The 19,438-nt window shown below is 43.8% G+C and overlaps 1 long non-coding RNA gene and 1 pseudogene across 1 annotated transcript; one reads left to right on the top strand and one right to left on the bottom strand.

The window, feature by feature from the left end:
* The first annotated feature begins 7,340 nt into the window (after positions 1-7,340).
* Positions 7,341-10,243, top strand: LOC119356297 (annotated as a pseudogene).
* A 361-nt stretch (positions 10,244-10,604) lies between these two features.
* LOC119356296 lies at positions 10,605-14,018 on the bottom strand. Its single transcript, XR_005171899.1, has 4 exons — positions 13,651-14,018; positions 12,955-13,097; positions 12,351-12,482; positions 10,605-11,328 (listed from the first exon to the last, which is right to left on the bottom strand). It is a non-coding gene; the product is annotated as an uncharacterized LOC119356296 (long non-coding RNA).
* Between the last annotated feature and the right edge of the window lie 5,420 nt (positions 14,019-19,438).

Below are 19,438 nucleotides of genomic sequence, written 5' to 3'. Positions count from 1 at the left end.
TTGGTCGTTGTTTCCGGCCTCATTTAAACTTGACTAGTTGGGTAGTTTTCATTTGCTTCACCCTCTTGCCATGTTTAATAACATTTAATATTGTTGGGTACATAAACGAGATCGAACTAAATAATTGATGTGGTGTTCCGTTAATATGCAACTCGTTGCATATTGAGCTCCACTTAATTTGTAGGATTGTTTGTGCACTTTGCCATGCCATGCTTCTTTAAACCGGGCATGCATCATAATTGTTTGTGCATCATGCCATGTCTATGTCGTGGTTGTTTACTATGTTGTCTGCTTCTTTCCGGTGTGCTTCTTCGGGTTGTTTCCGGTAACGTCGTGATTGTGAGGACCCGTTCGTCTACGTTCCGTTTGTCTTCTTCGTGGACTCGTTCTTCTTCCTTGCGGGATTTCAGGCAAGATGATCATAACCTTGAAATCACTTCTATCTTTGCTTGCTTAGTTGCTCGCTCTTTTGCTATGCCTATGCTGCGATACCTACCACTTGCTTATCATGCATCCCATATCATTGAACCAAGCCTCTAACCCACCTTTGTCCTAGCAAATCGTTGTTTGGCTATGTTACCGCTTTGCTCAGCCCCTCTTATAGCATTGTTAGTTGCAGGTGAAGATTGAAGTTGTTCCTTGTTGGAACATGGAGATGTTGTTCCTTGTTGGAATATGTCTCACTTGTTGGGATATCACTATATATCTTATTTAATTAATGCATCTATATACTTGGTAAAGGGTGGAAGGCTCGGCCTTATGCCTGGTGTTTTGTTCCACTCTTGCTGCCCTAGTTTCCATCATATCGGTGTTATGTTCCCGGATTTTGCGTTCCTTACGCGGTTGGGTTATAATGGGAACCCCTTGACAGTTCGCCTTGAATAAAACTCCTCCAGCAAGGCCCAACCTTGGTTTTACCATTTGCCACCCAGGCTTTTCTTTTCCCTTGGGGGTCGCGCGCCCAAGGGTCAGCATTATTTTAACCCCCCCGGGCCAGTGCTTGTCTAAGTATTGGTCCAACCCAGAGCATCGTGCGGGGCCGTCCCTTGGCAACTTGGGTTACGTTGGCTCCCATGCGCTTAGCTTATCCGGTGTGCCCTGAGAACGAGATATGTGCAGCTCCTATCGGGATGTCGGCGCATCGGGTGGTCTTGCTGGACTTGTTTTACCATTGTTGAGGATGTCTTGGAGTACCGGGATACCGAGTCTGATCAGAATGTCTCGGGAGGAGGTCTATTCCTTCGTTGACCGTGAGAGCTTGTGATGGGCTAAGTTGGGACACCCCTGCAGGGATTTGAACTTTCGAAAGCCGTGCCCGCGGTTATGGGCAGATGGGAATTTGTTAACGTCCGGTTGTAGAAAACCTGAAGTTGACCTTAATTAAAATGAATCAACAACGTGTGTAACCGTGATGGTCTCTTTTCGGCGGAGTCCGGGAAGTGAACACGGTTGTTGGAGTTATGCTTGACGTAGGTTGCTATAGGATCACTTCGTGATCATACTTTTATCGACCGTGCTTTGCCTTCTCTTCTCGCTCTCATTTGCGTATGTTAGCCACCATATATGCTAGTCGCTTGCTGCAGCTCCACCTCATACCTTTACCTTACCCATAAGCTTAAATAGTCTTGATCGCGAGGATGCGAGATTGCTGAGTCCCCGTGGCTCACAGATACTTCCAAAACCAGCTTGTAGGTGCCGATGAGTCCGTGCAGATGATGCAACCCAGCTCAGAAGGAGCTCGTTGAAGACCTTGTCCTTCGTGTTGTTCCGTTCCAGTTGATCAGTAGTGGAGCCCAGTTGGGGTCGATCGGGGACCTTTGTCGCATTTGGGGTTCTTCTTTTATTTTGGCTCCGTAGTCGGGCCTTGATTGTATTTGGATGATGTAATGCTTTATTCATGTAATTGTGTGAAGTGGCAATTGTAAGCCAACTATGTATCTCTTTCCCATATGTATTACATGGGTTGTGTGAAGATTACCTCACTTGCGACATATGCCTTCAATGCGATTATGTCTCTAAGTCATGCCTCGACACGTGGGAGCTATAGTCGCATCGAGGGTGTTACACACTGCCCCAACATAAGCTCTTATTACCCACTCTGCCGCCATGCCACTTTAGATCTGCAGTTCAGCGGAGGTGACATAGCTAGATTTTGTTGCCAAATGCGGCAATCCTACGTTTTGCTGCTTGGGATGGCTTGTACTACTTGCCAACAAATGCAGTATGTTTTGCGTTCATTTCTGATCTAGGGCATAGGGACAGAGCAGACATATTGTTGCATAGGATTACTCTATACTAGCAGTCTACAATAGTTGTTTGCCTAAAATGAACCCAACTGCCACAACCAAGTCAGGTGTTATTTTCCTGCCCGAAATGTGTAGGCTGCTTCTAGTAGGAGGCACACTTGGTTCAACCCTTGTTCTACAGTTTGAGCTTGACACTCTTCATTTATGTTCTCGGGCAGTGAAGTCACATTGTTTCATATGATTGTTGTAGGTTGTAATAAAAGTTTAAAACAATGGGTTGCTCCAAATGAATCAAATTGGCACTGCCAGTCGGGTGTATGCTTTGCATTCGGCGATGATCTGAGGGAGAGCAGTCACGTAGTCGCATCATAGGATGACTGGCACTTTGTTTGCCCAAAATGAACCCAACTGCCACTACCAAGTCAGGTGTTTCTTTTCTGCCTCAGTGTTTAGGCTGTTTGAAGACAACACAGTTGCTTCAGGCCTTGTTTTATGGTTTATGTTCTGGGGTAGTTTAGTCATATTGCCTGCACCCCGCACGACCTCCCCTTCTAGTCTGCTCGATTTCTCTTTTGGTCTTGTCATGTGCCAAAATTAAGTGGTAGCATCTGATGCAAATTTATCAATGATGATCCATAGTTGTCAACCATTGGTTTTAATATGCAAACAACAACAGTGCTAGAGACGCTACAATATATTTAATGTATACTTTGCTGTAAGTTCTTGCTTACATTAGTGTCTTTCATTTCTGTCCTCATTAATGTGTAACTGAGAATGAACATATTTCTCTCTTTTTAGACTGCTAGATTGTACAAGTTGAACGATCTTCTCTAGTTTAAACCAGTTGGGATCCATAAAATACAATATGACTTCTTTTGTATTTCACCTAGCTTGTAACTAATATCCTTGCTGCTAATTTACCTCAAGTTTATCTGAACATGGCTGAAATGAGCGCTGGGAAGTCCTTAAGTAATTGCTTTCATTACATCACAATTAGCTGAGAATATTGACTTGAATATTTTATGTATGCCCTTATGCATGTACACACAAGGTTGGGCAAATACCGAGCTGTAGTGGAACAACATGGAGTTAGAGGACTTCAAGGACAATATCAACTAGGTGACCGGCATTATGGCGGCTATGTACGGCGGCGACCACAAGTTCTCCGTGAGTTGGCTCCATCTCCTACCCCTAGCTCCCTCTTTTCTGCTCCAATAGCATGCTCTGTTGGTTTAGAACACTAGCAGCAGGATTCTACCATGTATACATACTAGGCAGTACGAGGTCAAGCACCTCATGTACACTAGCAGCTTGATTGGTTCAATATATACTAGCAGTAGTACCTCATGTACATGTAACTGGACTCCCAAGTTCTTTCCAGGGTGTTGTTCTTATAAATTCTTCTGTGTCTTGCTCTTTTGTTGGTGCTACTACACATGTTAGATTGTTAGCTGTACTTGTTTCTATCTCAAATTACTTGGGTGTCATTCATATGTATAACATAATTGTATTGCAAAAAAATCTTCTTTCTAAATTCTGTTGGCTAAAGAAATAAGCTATGTACCACACACACACACACACACACATAGAGAGAGATAGGCAAGCTTCTTCTGTTTCCATTTTCAATCTGTTATTTACATAATTTCTTCATTGTGGAATCCTTCTCCTTACTGCCTCCTAGTCCCCATTTTCTTTGTGTTGTCACTTTTGCTTGTGGTAGCCATTACGTAGCTCGATCTTGTCTGTCTACTAATTACCAGTTAATAGTATTTGGCTTCTATGTGATGACATGTGTTGATAGATAGGTACTAGCTATATGTTTTCCAGGTTACACGCTAATTGTACTCCTTCAGTTTACTCTTTTAAACATGACTTGGTTATCTAAACCCCGCTCTGCCCGTGTATATGCCGAGTGTAGCTTCCCCTAAGATATTCACTTTGCAACTCCATCTTTTGATGCTTTGACACTAAATGCAATGTGTAGGGAGCTTGATAAAGCTTAGACGTTGGTCATGGCTCCGACGGTGCTGATGCTATTGGGCTGGTTGTGGCCTCATGCATGGTAGTAGGCTTGGCTGGCCCCTGACTATAAAGTGTTATATTGTTGAGCGTTTTATCTGTAGAGTGCTATATTGTTGAGTGTTTTATCTGTAGAGTGCTATATTGTGATTGGTGGAATAATGTATGGTTATATTGTGATTGTGTGGAATGTTGTAATAAACTGAGTTTGGTTGTTATTTGAATATATTTTAAATGGGTTCTCTGATTGGTATATATATGAGTTACGAGCTGTGAAAAATTAAAACCTAATGACTGGGACCTAGTGCCTTGAAGAATCTGGCAATGTGCACCCTGTTGACTACAATAATCGGAAAATTGAATGTAACAAAAAAACAAAGAAAGCCAAAAATAGAAATTATATAGAATGTGAAAAGGCTGCATCTCAGAAAGCAAAAAAAGGCTGAATTAATGCGCCAAGCCCATGTAGCTGACCAAAATTAATAGGAAAAAATACAAGAAGGCTGAATTGTTGGGCTCGGCCCATGTAAAACACCAAATTGGACCGGGCTGATTCTTATCAACGACCAATTCAATTGGTCGCAATTTTGCCACATCGGCTTGCCACGTTGGATCCGATGTGGCCTGGGAAGACAACCAGTGACCAAAATAATTGGTCATTGAACCAATGATCTTTTATTTTGGTCGTTGCCTTCTACGACCATTTCACAACAAAGGTCGTCAATTTCATTAAAGATGGTCAGCTTTTGACCAAGTGTTTTGGCCACAAAAAGGCCGCAAATGAAAAACAATGACCAATATTGACGGTCGCAAGTTGACATATTTCTTGTAGTGAAGTCCAAAGGGTTTTCCCTTTGGTGATAGAAGACCAAGACGGTGGCGTGGCAGGACGGAACTCATCGTGGAGCCCCTGGCACGTCATGGATAGCACCTTTTGTAGGTGAATACCACCTTTCGTCAGAGAAGCTCCGACGCATGTCCCCTTTCGAATTGCCACCCTATGGTAGCCCTTCCCGCTCATATTTTTGACGAAGAGGCCCAAGACATCTATATAAGGGGCAGAGCGGCCGTCGTAGCAAGGGGTCAACCACATCGGCTCTTGCTCAAACCCTAGCGCCATTGCTAGCCCCAAAGAGCTCAAGCTCACCTTGTAGCTCCAAGAGCACTGTACACAGAAAAACAACCAAGTAGGAGTAGGGTTTTACACCGCACGGTGGCTCGAACCTGGGTAGCTCGCGATGTCCTCGTCGTGCCTAACTCGTAGTCTTGTAGACGCAAAGTCAGGCCCCCAGAGCTCGAACTAGGATTTTGGAGGATTTCCCGTAGCTCAAAATCAATCCCCCGACAGTATTCTTTCTTGATGAGGTGAAAAGGTCCTATTATTATTTGGTGTTTCCACACACATAACATGGTGGGTGATTATTGAAGCATCTTTGATATTTGTTTGACATCATTAATGTTAACACTCAGAAAACTTGTGTCACCTTGTCTAATTTTTTTGTTCCATGACAACGCACGGGTCATTAAACTAGTGAGAAGAAATTTTTTAGTGCCACATCAGAACTCATGGCAAAATGATGAATCTAGGCATGAAGCCAAGTTCGATCATCGTGAGGTTAGTCCATCATTGTCATAATTCCATCCATTATTTACACAAATAACACAATCAGCTAGATGGTAGGTAAGAACTTTGGATAATAACTGCATATTTGCTTTTACACCGGTGAGTTTTGCCTTACCTTTCTTCTGTTTGAACATATCCATGTAACATCTTGCAAGGTGGACACTGGACCAAACCATCTTACATGTCTGTTTGTTTTGTTTGTGTTGTTCCTTTTCCATCCCACACGTAACAATGCGAGGCACTGTCTTGGTCACTGGTCCAATATCCCTCCATTGCACATTAACCCTTCATGGCTACAATATGTTTGCCTGGCTGAGTTAATGATCTCACTTTATCATTTTCACTCCATTTAGCAACATTATTATGATCTCCTTATGTTGTTTTTAATTATTATATTTGCAAGGTTATTTCTATGCTTTCTTGTTGCATTGTGGTTGATATAGCATATGCATAATTATTATTTATGGTGTTATTATAAGATGCTTTCCTGCTATTCTTTGCTACTACTATTTGTTGTGTGGACCACCTGTTGGAGCCGAGCTCAAATAGTAGTAGGACTTGAACCCTGGTGGGTTGGGGATACCACTGAAAACACATAATTTTACCCTCCCACTAAAAGTGATAGCCGGAAATCCTGAAATAAATCCAGGAATATGCGAGCACCAGGACTTGAACCCTGGTGGGCTGGGGATACCACTGCCTCTCTAACCATCCAACCACATGTTGGTTTGCCTCATCCCAACGAGGTGACAGCGACGGTGGGTGGGAGCCTGGGAGGGTAATATTTCCTTCTTCTTCTTTTTGTGAATAAGGGAGGGTAAAATTTCCTGAAATCTAAGATCTAGTTGGGCCGGCCCAAATAGTGTTGCTGGTGGTTGGTGGCACGGCCATATTGCAGGACCAAGCAACCACCCCAAATTTAGGGCTCGTTCGGAAGTCCGCTGGCTTCTCCGAAAGCCAGCTTGTCGCGCGAGCTAGTGCTAGCTGGCTTCTCACGGGAGCCAGCGAGCGTTCGGCAGCGACTTGGTACACTGTAGCGAGAGAAAAACGATTCGACGGGGCATTAGCGATAGGAAAACGGTTCGCTGGGTGGGCTGTAGCATTTCGGGATGGCATGGAATGTAATATCCGGCAACTCCCGCTTCTCCAGAATCTAGGAGCTGGGGCGGGGCTGCTTCCAGAAATTGCACTGGAGCCGAGTCAGATTCCAGGAGCCAGATTCCAGGAGCCGGGTCGTTCGACTGGCTTCTCGCCAGCTTCTCGAGAAGTTGGATCGTGGAGGAGATCCGAACGGGCTCTAGTCGCCCCACTTGTCCCCAAATTCCTAACCCTAACCCGAAGATGGCGGCGGCTGAGGAGGGGAAAGCGGAGGGGAAGATGGCGGCGGCTGAGGAGGGGAAAGCGGAGGGGCTGATGGGGGAGGGGAAGATGGGGGAGGGGAAAGCGGAGGGGAAGATGGGGGCGGCGGAGGCGATGGAGGTGGATCTCTCCTCTCTTAGCCGCTCCAACCCCTTCGTTGAGGTTAAATTCGGCAATGATTTCGTCGACATTCCCTACTACGCGGACGAGAGCCCCGCCTGGTTGCTGCTCGTCGGCGTCATAAGCGGCGCCCTGCGCTTCCACCGTTTTCGCGTGGCGAGATCCGGGCGAATCTCAGGTCAGAGCGAGGACAGGCTCGAGATTTTCCACGACCTCATGAAGCCGCAGGGGTGCAGCTCGAGCGCCAGCGCAGCCCTGGTTCCTGACGGTCGCTCGCTCTGCCTCCTGCAGCGGGTCGAGAAGGCGCAAACCGACGCCCTGCAGCTGCAGCTGCCGGCCGAGGAGGAGCCGCCGGCCGAAGTACCGCTTCCCCCGCTGGATCCAAGCATGCGTGGCCGGTGCATGCCCATCTCGGCCGACGGCCACATATGGGCCGTGTCGGCTACCTATTCTTCTGGCACGAGTTTCCGTATCCTAGTACAACGCCTGGTCATTGAAGAGGAAGAGGGCGCAGCTTCCCAACGTTGGGAGCAGGTCGGCCCCCCCTTCGACCAACATTGCAAATTCGAGCCCTCCCTTCCCACCATATGGGGTCTTGACTTCCTCCAGGGCTACGCGGTGCTCCCTGGCCATGGCCGTGAGGGGGGCACCCTCATCCTGCTCTCCCTCCAAAACGGTCTTTTCTTCACTTTCAATTGCTCCTCCCCTGACTTGGGTTGGACCAAGGTAGTCCAAACCTCAGAGGACAAGGATTACGTCCCTATCCTCGGCCGTGGCCTCTATGTACAAGAAACCAATGCCATCTACATGCTCCGCAAAAATGTGATCTATGAATACAAGCTGGGATATGAAGAGAGAAGTCTGAAGATTGGTACCCCTATGGAGATTATATTTCCTTGTGTTGCACGAAGCAGAGCCCATGGCTTCCTCACCCATCTGGGCTCGGGCGTCATGTGCTCTGTCTTGATGAGTACGGCGCTCCCATGCTGGCAGGACCACCTACACGCCATTATCACCACCTTCCAGCTTGGTCCTGGCCCCCACATCAAGGTCCTGCACTCCACCTCCCGCCAGCTGGACGTCTTGCCCATGGAAGACATCAATGAATTTGAATTCCGCTTTCTTCAGTAAGTTTCTCTGTCCACTAAAGCCATGTACACATTTTGACCATTAATCCATGCATTCATTTTGGTCATCTTGCTTACAAATTATATTAATCTTTTGCCCACTAATCAATCACTTAGAGAGTATAAGGATGACAAGGTGTTGCCTCAAGTCCATGAAGTCCATGATGCAGAGGAAGTCCATGAAGAGAAAGCGCTTCATGATCCTTGCAATACTTGCAGGTCTTGTTCCACAAGCTTGAGCTTAGCTTAGATATTTTATTCCAAGTTTCTTGTGCATGACATATTTTCCTTCTTGCACGCAGGCATCATCTCCCACCACTTCCTCCTCCTCCCTATGTGAAGCCACATATGGACAATGAACTCTTGTTTATTATCTGCCAAGCTGGTTCACAATCATTTATCTATAAAACAAGTCTCATGGATCTGAATCCAGATCTGAGTCCAAGGTTAGGAATAGCCACTCCTCTCAAACCGCATTACATTGTACCTGGAGATGATCATGGTCCGAGGCATTTTTTTGTCAGTGGCTCAGAACTATATGCTGTCTCATTCCTAAAAGATGGCATGTATGTGCTTAACCTGGACACCAGATGTCAGCATCTTGATCCCCTTGCAAGGCGGCCTGTTTCTTCTGTTGACCCTTTTATCATGGCTATCCAAGTTGGTAGGGCAACTCTTGCTCTTACTGAAACTCTCCAAGTTTACCGTAAGGCCCACCTTGTTTGTCCTCCTCGATCCAGCTCATGGGTGCGCTGCATGACAGATCACTCTCAGATTCCTGACAGGAAGGTCAAGCTGTCCGGATATGTTGTAGTGAGTGATAATTCCTTTATAGTCTGTGATACTCTCACATGTTCTTGTCTTCACTTTGACCTGGATGCCAATAAGTGGCATGTTGTCATGCCTTGGGCTCCATGGGGAGAATACCCGCCGAGGGATATGTCTAGTTATCGCTTTCTAAATGGCAGATGTGTATTTGTGGATGGTTTTATCTACACATGCTCAGGAAAAGGGCTTGCTGCTTATGAACTACTCTATGAAGATAATTGTGTGTATCTAGACATCCCAATATATTTGCCACTCTCATGGGAGAGTGAGATGTGGCGGACTGAAAGAATGTGTTTGGATTATGCTGGCAAAGATGTCAACTCCGGTGCCATCTTGTTTTGGGTGGTGCAAGGTGAATATCTCCCTGTCTCTCTCCCTCTCTCTTTTATGCATTTCATGAAAGATGCCATCACCTCTAATGTTCTTTGTATATATAGGTTTGCAAATGAAATATCGTGACCCCCAGAATAAGCTATGGATCACAGCAGTGAAGGTTGAGGTGGAGAAAACACCCAGGAAGAGCATGACACCGGTGGGAATTAGGCATGTGGTCTCTGCCACACGTCTCATTGATCAACAGGAAACAATGGATCAGAAGGAAGTGATCAGTACCAGATGTTGTGCTGTCTCTTTCTGATGCGCTTGCCATTATTTTTTGCTCATAAGTCAACTTGTACTTTATTTTGGTAGATTCTCGTTGCACCAGCTAGTGACAAGTGAACTTGTATGATCCTCTTGCTTCTTCTGTGAATTCTCACAAGTCAACTTGTACTTTATTTTGGTAGACTCTCATTGTACCAGCTAGTGACAAGTGAACTTGTATGATCCTCTTGCTTCTTCTATGAATTCTCACAAGTCAACTTGTACTTTATTTTGGTAGACTCTCATTGCACCAGCTAGTGACAAGTGAACTTGTATGAGCCTCTTGCTTCTGTGAATTCTCACAAGTCAACTTGTTCTTTATTTTCGCGGACTCTCATTGCACCAGCTAGTGACAAGTGAACTTGGATGATCCTCTTGGTTTTCTGTGAATTCTGTGAACTTGTATGCACCTTGCTTGGAACTGTGAATTTATCGCTTTAGAATTTTCGTTTAATTTGTTGCTTTAGAATTGTGGTCTCCCTGAAGTTACCATTAAAATATAATCACAAAGTTGAGCATTAATTTGGGACCACAGAACGCAAATCATATGAATCATGTTTTTTTGTGGAACTTAAATTACGTTTTTTTATTCTTTGGGAGGCAAGGGAACATAAAATTAGGTCAGGGCATCTCCAACACTGATCTGCAAATTTTCTCTCGTGCTTATATGTACGCTTTATTCCTGTATATGTTCCTCTAAAGGGCAATTTGAAATTCAAATAAGTCTGATCCATAGCGCGCGTTCGATGGCAAATTTGACAAATCTCTACTCTCTACCCAATATTAAAGGGAGGATTGTTTCTCCACTTTTTTCGTGCACCAGGCCTTTTCGTACGTTCCGTTCCTTTTTTCGTACGTCTGGTCGTCTTCGTTCGATTCCCACGTTGGGTAGTATTAAAAAAACGCTGGTAGGCTTTGGGCCTTGGCCCATCACCCGCTCCAGACACCCTCCAGACCGCTCGCCTCGCACCTCCCGCTTTGCTCGCTCGCCTCTCCAGATCGCCTCCCCAGGTCGCCCTCAACAGCAGTTCCAGATCGCCCTCGGCAGTAGCTGCAGGTCACTCTAGATTGCCCTCAGCAGCAAGCCAGCAACTCGCCTGCCGGATGAAGAGCCTCTTCTCCGAGCAAGGCCAGCTGCTCCTCCACGCCTCCGATTTATCCTATGCCTCCGAGCTCGCACCTTCAGAACTCGCGGCAACGACTCCGCTTCCCTCTCCTTGTCCGCGCCAGTGATGGATGCCTCATTTTCTTCCTCCTCCGCCTTCGGATCAAGTGTTGCACCATCTTCTTCCTCCTCTTGCCCCCGGATCTTCAAGTGCAGCTCCATCTTCCTCCTCAGCCTCCGGATCAGCAGTAGGTACTCCTGCACAAGATATACATCCAGTTTGTAAAGAGAGCATCTTGCAAAAAAAAAAGGTTTGTAAAGAGAGCTTGATCAATTAAAACTGTAGCGTAAAGTGGAGTAAGAATTCAAACTGAATAAAATAGGCTTGTGCCATGTGGGAACAGGAAACATGGAAGAATTGCATTGAGAATGTCAGGACGAGAGAGGAGTACCCAAACTAGCATTACTCAAACATATACTCCACAATCAACTTGAGAGTTCACCAAATGCCAGGTTGGACCACATTAGCAAAGCATGCTCCACAATCAACTTGAGAGTTGAAACTTACAAAAAAAGAATTTATAACAGTATATAGATTTCTCTGTGTTGCATGCTAGAGATGCATAGAGCAATGTTATCGAGAATTCAGTAAATGGTGGTACGCAAAAGGAATTTTTTTAGTTGATTCGTTCAGAGCCTTGGTTCAGTTCTTGGTACAGAAAGAACTGCGTGCATTGTCAGTTATGGAGTCAGATGTAAAGATCAAATATACAAACAACTGCAGCATACAGAACCAATGACCAATACAGGAGTGCGGTCTATAAATATCTTTCTCGTGAAAAAAAAAACTATAACATCTTAACCGAATAAAGGGAGGTTGCTTAGAAAATATCAGCAATGATTTCTTTGGAAATATTTGGGTAAAACAAATTGCTTCTCATTTGTAAAGTAGATAAGGAAATTCTAGGGAAGCAAGGGGGAGAGACAGAGAAAAAGTGAATATCACATGAGCATCTTAAGGCATACCATATTATCAGAAAGCGAAAGACCTAAAGAGCACTAGGTGAAATCATGCCACACTAGATTTTCGTGATACTGCTAGCCTCAAGTAGCCTGCACACACGAGTTCTTTCTAATAACCACATACTCCATGAATTACTTACATTCTATTTTCTAGCATTAGCAACAACTTCACTCCCAACTCAAAAGCCTAGGCCAAATACTGAAATCAACTGATGCGAATTTGGCAATTCCAAGTTCAGTAGCAACATAAAGCTTACCAGCTATACTTTGGGAAAAAACAACTCCAAGTTCATTCTTGGCATTTGAAAGGTAGTGTGCCCTTGCATCACCAAGAGAGAGCTTTATACTGTTTTAGGTTTGCAATCTCAGTTGCACGAACATCTTGCTGCCTACAACAAACATGAGAGCAGGGCATGAGCAATAATTAGTGAAACAATGATAAGCAAGTTTATAAATCATGTATGTAGAAAAATAGGGGTAAAGAGAAAAAGTAATTCATGTTCCTGCAGATTGCTTATTTTCAAATTGTTGCATCATCTACTAGAGCAGCATGACATTTTCTCTGCCCACAAGATTCATTTGATACAAAACTAGAGCAGCACGAAATTTTCAAATTATACTCCAACTACAAGTTCTGGAAACAGCCTCTTACAGAAATGTAGGGAAAGGCTGCGTACTATAGACCCAAAGTGGTCGGACCCTTCCCTGGACCCTGCGCAAGCGGGAGCTACATGCACCAGGTTGCCCTTTTTTTATACTCCAGCTACAAGTTCTTTACAGTTCGACTAAACTGACTGCAGTGAGTAAGCAAAACATCTAAGCAAGCACATCCAGAGAGGGGATGGCGGAGAGGATGCTGACCATGTCGGTGCGGAGGGCGTCCCCGAACCCCTGCTCCTGGTCGGCCAGCTCGTCGGCCGAACCGCAACCCATGAAATCACTGGAGGGGCTTCTCCCCGGTGCTATCCATCCCAGCACGACCCCTGCTCCTCCGCAAGGGAACACTGAACATTGGTACACAAGAAATATGAATAAATGCACCAGATATATGAATAAATGCAAGCATGTTCATAAAAAATAAACTGGCTACTGTTCTCTGCTCCAATACTCCAGATAGTCGCAAACACAAGCATGTCATTAGTCCTTGTGCTATTAGTCGCAACAATACATTCTGTCTATTCCAATTTTCCCACTAGACAGCAAGATCACGACACATGCAAACAAACATGGAAACATGGTAATAGCATCAGGGCGTCACCTGAATATTTATACTCGAATAAACATAGAAATATCAACATAGCATCATCTGTATTGAGAATCAATGCTAGAAGAAAAATGAAAACATGGAATTTAGCACCAGGAAACATGCAAAAACTTGTTCAGGCCAAAGATATGATCAAGACACCAGGACACGTCATCTATATTACAATTAACAACTCCAGCATTTGTACTCCTATGATCAGCAGAAGCAAGCATTAAATAAATGGAGACATGCATCACCGGGAAAGCAAGATAAGCATCGCAGCAATGGATTGAAAAGAAGAAAGAAAAATGGACCTTTGGATGTGAAGGTCACCACGCTGGGCGAGACCCTGCCTTGTCGGCCTCGGCCTCCTCGTGGTGGCGGTCACGCGCGCGGGGAGCTGGGATCTGGATCGGGGAAGAAAACTGGCGCGGACAGTGGCGGAGGACTCTGGTCGGCTCTCCCCTCCGTCGGCCAACACGCGGGCAGGCGAGCTCGACGGAGCGCCGCACATCGTACAATCGATGCACGCATGCGCCGGCTTGGGTCCGTGGTTCGTGGGGGCGATGTAGTTCTCCTTGAGGCGGAGGCACCGGAGCTGTGGCGAGATGTGTCGGGAGAGAGAAAGAAAGGGGATGGAGGAGAGATGCGTCCTTGGGGAGCGCTGGTGGGGTGCGGTGTGTCTCAGGATAAGGGTGGACTGCAGGTTGAAGGTGAAAAAAAATGAGGTAATATCACCGAAAGTCATAGAACTTGCGCTCAATATTCAGTTTGGTGCTAGAATTTTAAAAATACGGATTTGTGGTTATCTAACTTGACATCGCGTGCAAATACGGTCACAAAATACGCATGCGGACATATCAAGGTGTATGGGCCTACTTGTCAGTGAGTGATGGCCTTTGGCCAACTTATTTTTGCACAAAACAACCTTACTATTTTTTATTTGCGGGAAAGGCCAACCACTGTACAGCAGCATATTGATACAAAAATTAACGGAAAGGACGGACCTCTGTATAGCATATAGGTACGATAATTAACTAAAATATCAGTGAGGCGGGACTCGAACACACGACACAAATTAAGGACACAAGATCCTCAAAAAAAATTGAGGACACGAGCCACTCTAGCCAACCAACCAACCCTTGATGTTCATATTTCAAGTATGGATAACAAACTAAGATGTATTGAATGTGGAGCCTAATGACATTTAATTTTTCGTACCTATGAGCAGTGGGTCCTACCTGTTATTGCACATTGAAAATTAACAGGAAAAAGTGTGGCCCCCAGCTCTCGAACAAACAACCAAAGAGTGGCATACAAGACATTCTAGCCGCTACAACCTACACATATTACACATCTACGGTGAATAACTAGTCTTAATGTACTAGAAATATGTAAATACTACGTAAACAATAATTACAACAATAAAAATAACGTCTAAATATGTGTTATAAATATTGTACATACAAACTATATAACCTACTTTTAAATTTGTTCACGTATTTTAAAAATATTCATATATTTAATTTATGAATTATAAATTTTGTATCCTTTAAAATAAATATTTCCAAAATTAAAATTACAAATATCATTTTAACTTTACAAACATTTCAATAATTGTTCTCGCATTTGTAGAGTTCAACTTTTGCGTAACTTAAAATGTAAACATTGACATGAATATTCAATCATGTATAATATTGAAATTATATAATTTTTCGAATATAAGTCATGAGTAAAGTTTATACACAAGTGAATAATTTCGAAAATTTAGTAAATGTTTGAAGTCATCATTTTGCATGATTTAAATATAAGCCTTGAGTGTGTTATTTTTCTTGGATTCATTAAACATATTTGTTTAATAAAAAAATTCAATGTCATTTTAACTAAATATGTTTTATATAAATATGCATGTGTATATTTAAATGTTTTTATTTACTAATAATGATCGCTTGTATGTATAATATTCTTGGAACATAAATTTGTTAATTATGTTTTACAAATATCTTTAGAAAATAGCAAGTGCAAAATGGGCCGCAGTATCCGCAGAAATAAGCCGGCAATGGCAACCCCCTTCCGAAAGACTCTGTTTTACAGCTCTGTCAAACCGTCTTGATGTGCAATTGGCCAATTAGTATCACTCCGATTGTTTTACTGCTCCACTTGTAAGTACTATGTTGATGGCATTATATTTTATCTTAATGTGTCAACCTACTGAATATGACTTCTGGTCCTGCTTAATGGAATCAACTGTAGCAGTACGTGCCTCTACATATTTTAGGTTAAAAAAAGGACCGGTAAAATAGCTTAAATGGGCTGCAGATGTACACCAATTCCTCATAGATGCGGAAAAAAAATGCCATTTAAGTTCCACGTTCAATAAATCTAAGTTTGCTATCCATACATGAGATGCGAACGTGAAGGGTGGGTTGGCTGGAGTGGCTTGTGTCGTAAACATTGACCGCAGGTTAAGTATCTGCTCACCCATTTTTTGTGTTAATTTTTGTACCTATATGCAGCACAACAGTCAGTTTTTTCCACAAATAAAAAAAATGTGAGGATGTTTTGTGCAAAAGTTAGTCAGGCGAGCAACATCACTCATTGACAGATGGGGTCATACACCATGATACGTCCGCATGCGTATTTTGTGACCATATTTGCATGGGATGTCAAGTTAGGTGACCAAAAATCCATATTTTTAAAGTTCTAGCACCAAACTAAACATTGAGTGCAAGTTCTATGACTTCCGATGATATTACATCAAAAAAAATCCGAGGGCATGTATGCAAAATAGTGTCTACAAATTGAAGCATTGCATGGGACATGGGTATCTAATTTTCGACATCACACACTAAATGAAAGTGGATAACCAAGTACACTAGCTAAGTCATGTGAATAATCATAGGTTTTCTATATTTAGATGTTAGTTTAGGTCAATTATCTATGTGTGCAATTCTTTTCTCTTTCTCTATGCAGCAGCCATCAATTGAGCGATTTCGTGTCCTATCTGTGAGGCGTTGCACAGTGTAGTGTGGCGCCTTCGTGTCGGGCGTCACACAAAAAGGTCAGCCCCGTGAAATAGTTTCACGGGCAGTTCACTCTGTGATTTGATTTCGTCCGTAGGTCAAATTTGTCAATTTTGCCGCGTTCGATAACAACAACAAAAAAGAAGCTATTGCCTTATATGAATAGGCTAAATAGGCCTTTAAGATTTATTAGGAATTCTGAAAATACTATAGGGCTAGCCAAAAAATAGACTAAATTCAAGCAGAATCCGCCGGCCTATTCCGGCTTTCCAGCTGCTCACATGGTATCTTCTCAAAAAAAAAACTGTTCACATGGGACGACCTCCTCGTATGTGATATTCGTCACCGCCTATGAAGGTCTACTCCGGTTTGCTTTAATCTTGATTCTGCTATCAATATGCATGTGTTGAGTTGAACATGAGTACTTTTTTTTTGCGGGAAACATAGAGCTTTATTCAATCAATTCCTGCTCCAGCGTGATCAGCCATCAAGCTCGTCACTAGGAAGCCGAGAGAAGAGTTCATCCAACAATCAGTCACTCCTAGTTGCTTGCATGCTTTGCACACAGGTGCGCTGAATTGTTGGCTTGTCTCAATACATGATGAACATCAAAACTAAGAAAAGTTGAGGCTAGCCCTTCAATTTCGAGAAGAATAGGCGCTATAACAGAGCGCGAAAATTGTTGCGAGTTCCAGAGCTGCACCAACTCCAGACAGTCTACTTCAAACACCACTCGCGGATAACCTCGAAGCTTGCCGAAAATAACTCCGTCTCGTAGAGCCAGGGCTTCTGCTATGAGCGGATCCGTGACATTATGATGCGGCTTGCTCCAGGCAGCAACAAAGGCGGATGAGGTTTTTGCAAGACCCCCGCTCCACTTCTGTTTTCAGTCAGCGAGACGCTAGCGTCCGTATTTATCTTTAGCCACTCTTAGTCTGGCGGTCTCCAACCATAACCAGGCATGATCCTGGTATGTTCATCTGGAAGCTCTAGCAGCATTAGAGCTTCTCTGATCCGCTTCAAGGACTGGCCTGGATTCGGACTCTCTTTGTCATGTGTTATGTTGTTGTGAGAGGTCCATATAGCCCACATGACAGTAATGATCTTCGGTCGGTCCCCTTCATTGATGCGTGTGTCACACAAAATATCCTTGCACCAAGTGGTCGGATGTAGGTGTGGCAGCTTGACATTGAGCCATTTCCTAGTTTCCGTCCAGAAGCTTTGAGCATGGGAGCACTTGATGAATGTGTGCACCATGTATTCATCTGCACCCTTGCACATCTTGCATCGGGCCATAGTCGCAATATGCCTGTGTCTCAGTGTTGATTCAACTGGCAAGATACCGCTGAGAACCCGCCACCAGAAGACACGGGCCTTGGGTAGCACCTTGAGCTTCCAGAGTCGAGTCCATAACTGTTTGTCATTCTCAGAAGTTTCAGTAATCGCCCCTTCCTCTAGAGCTAAATGCTCGTTACAAGTCATTAGAGCACGATACGCGGATTTTAAAGTATAGGATCCCGACCTCTCATGAGCCCATGCCCAGAAGTCGTCATCACCACCTTGCCTGAGTGGTAAATTCAAAATTGCATCGGCGTCCGGTGATGTGAAATAGCTCCGAATGAGATCAACTTTCCAGCTCCAGTTCTCTTTATCAATAAGGTCTGAAACTGTGTGAAGATTAGCACTCCCAATCTGAGTTGAACATGAGTACCTGCTCACTTCATCGGGACATGTTGAGAATTGTGCTGTATTTTTTTTCTTATCTCTGAAATTTATCAGCCTTGTGTTATGTGGGTCTCAAAAGAATCTGTAGAACAAACTCTCCTCTGTTAATTAGAGATAATGTCACGTCCTAAGGTAAAAATATCTGTTGTCTCAACCTTCTAGCTAAGTTTAAGTTGATTCTACAACGGAAGAACTTATTCCTGCTACTGAATTGTTCTATGGTCCAATAGTATCAAACTGCATCCCTGGTAATGTTTTCCTGATTTTCAAACACATGCGATGGTAGGATATCGCCATATTGATTGTGCTCCAGCATATTCCGAAATCAGAGAGAGGTATTAGTAATCACTTGCATCATAGCTTTACAAAGAACAAAAAGGCATTCAAAATATCCTTCCAGAGTTGTAATATTGTTCGATTTGATTTGAAAATATACCATACCATATACTGACTAAACTGATTTCCATGCCTCTCCGTAGATCAGCTTGGTCCTGAAGAAATTATTGGAGGATGGTGTGGTTAGGCATCTGTTCACCTCCAAGATATGGTCAGGCTTGATTTTTTATATTCAGTTTGAAGCAGCGTGCGATATAGATACGCTTCCTTCTCCTTACAAATATTCTGGAGTTGCAGGTTCTGTGACCATGCACCTGAAGACGTGCGAGACGCAATTGCCGCCACCCTTCCTCCTGTACAATTCTCTACCCAATCGTAGCATCTTTGCCTTTCTGCAGCTACGCCGACGTTTCCTCGCTTCCTCTTGGCTGGCCGCGATGGCCTTCCTTAGTGATAACGGCAGAACCATGTCCATCAAGACTGGTCGCACGGCTACGTGCGAAGGCAAGCTCGCCGTACCGCGGGCGCACGCTGCATACAGTCCGGCATGGACACCTTCAGTTCTGAATTTTCCCTTGCAAGAGAAGGTGGAACATGGTTTTGCTGCAGCTAGCCTCTTCCTTCACCCTCCGTTGGGTGGTGCCAAGGATCAAATCGACAAATATGAGAGGTAAGATGTGTAATGTAAACTATTCTTCATAAACATGTTGCTGTTCTCATCTTACAACCATCAGATAATACCACGACAGTTTAGCTTAGTTACTAAGATGATATACGTAATAGTTTGAGAAAGTTCAACACGATATTAAATTGAATTAGGGGCATCCTAAATGACAAGTTATATTTCTCTCATGTCCATGGACATCTTGAAAGGAATCACAAAAGTAGTTATATTTTGTTTGTTCTGTTGCAGGTTCTTAACAAATGTCAATTCTTCATAGCTGTCCTGGAGAAAGAAAGGGAGTGGGTTCACTTGGTAGGAAAATCAAAAAAGTTTAATTGTGCCTCGTTCTTTCTT

The sequence above is a fragment of the Triticum dicoccoides genome, chromosome 2A (genome assembly GCF_002162155.2).
Source record: "Triticum dicoccoides isolate Atlit2015 ecotype Zavitan chromosome 2A, WEW_v2.0, whole genome shotgun sequence".
Classification (NCBI taxonomy): Eukaryota; Viridiplantae; Streptophyta; class Magnoliopsida; order Poales; family Poaceae; genus Triticum; species Triticum dicoccoides.
Note: the sequence above shows the minus strand (reverse complement) of the source record. Positions and strands in the feature narration are given on the sequence as shown.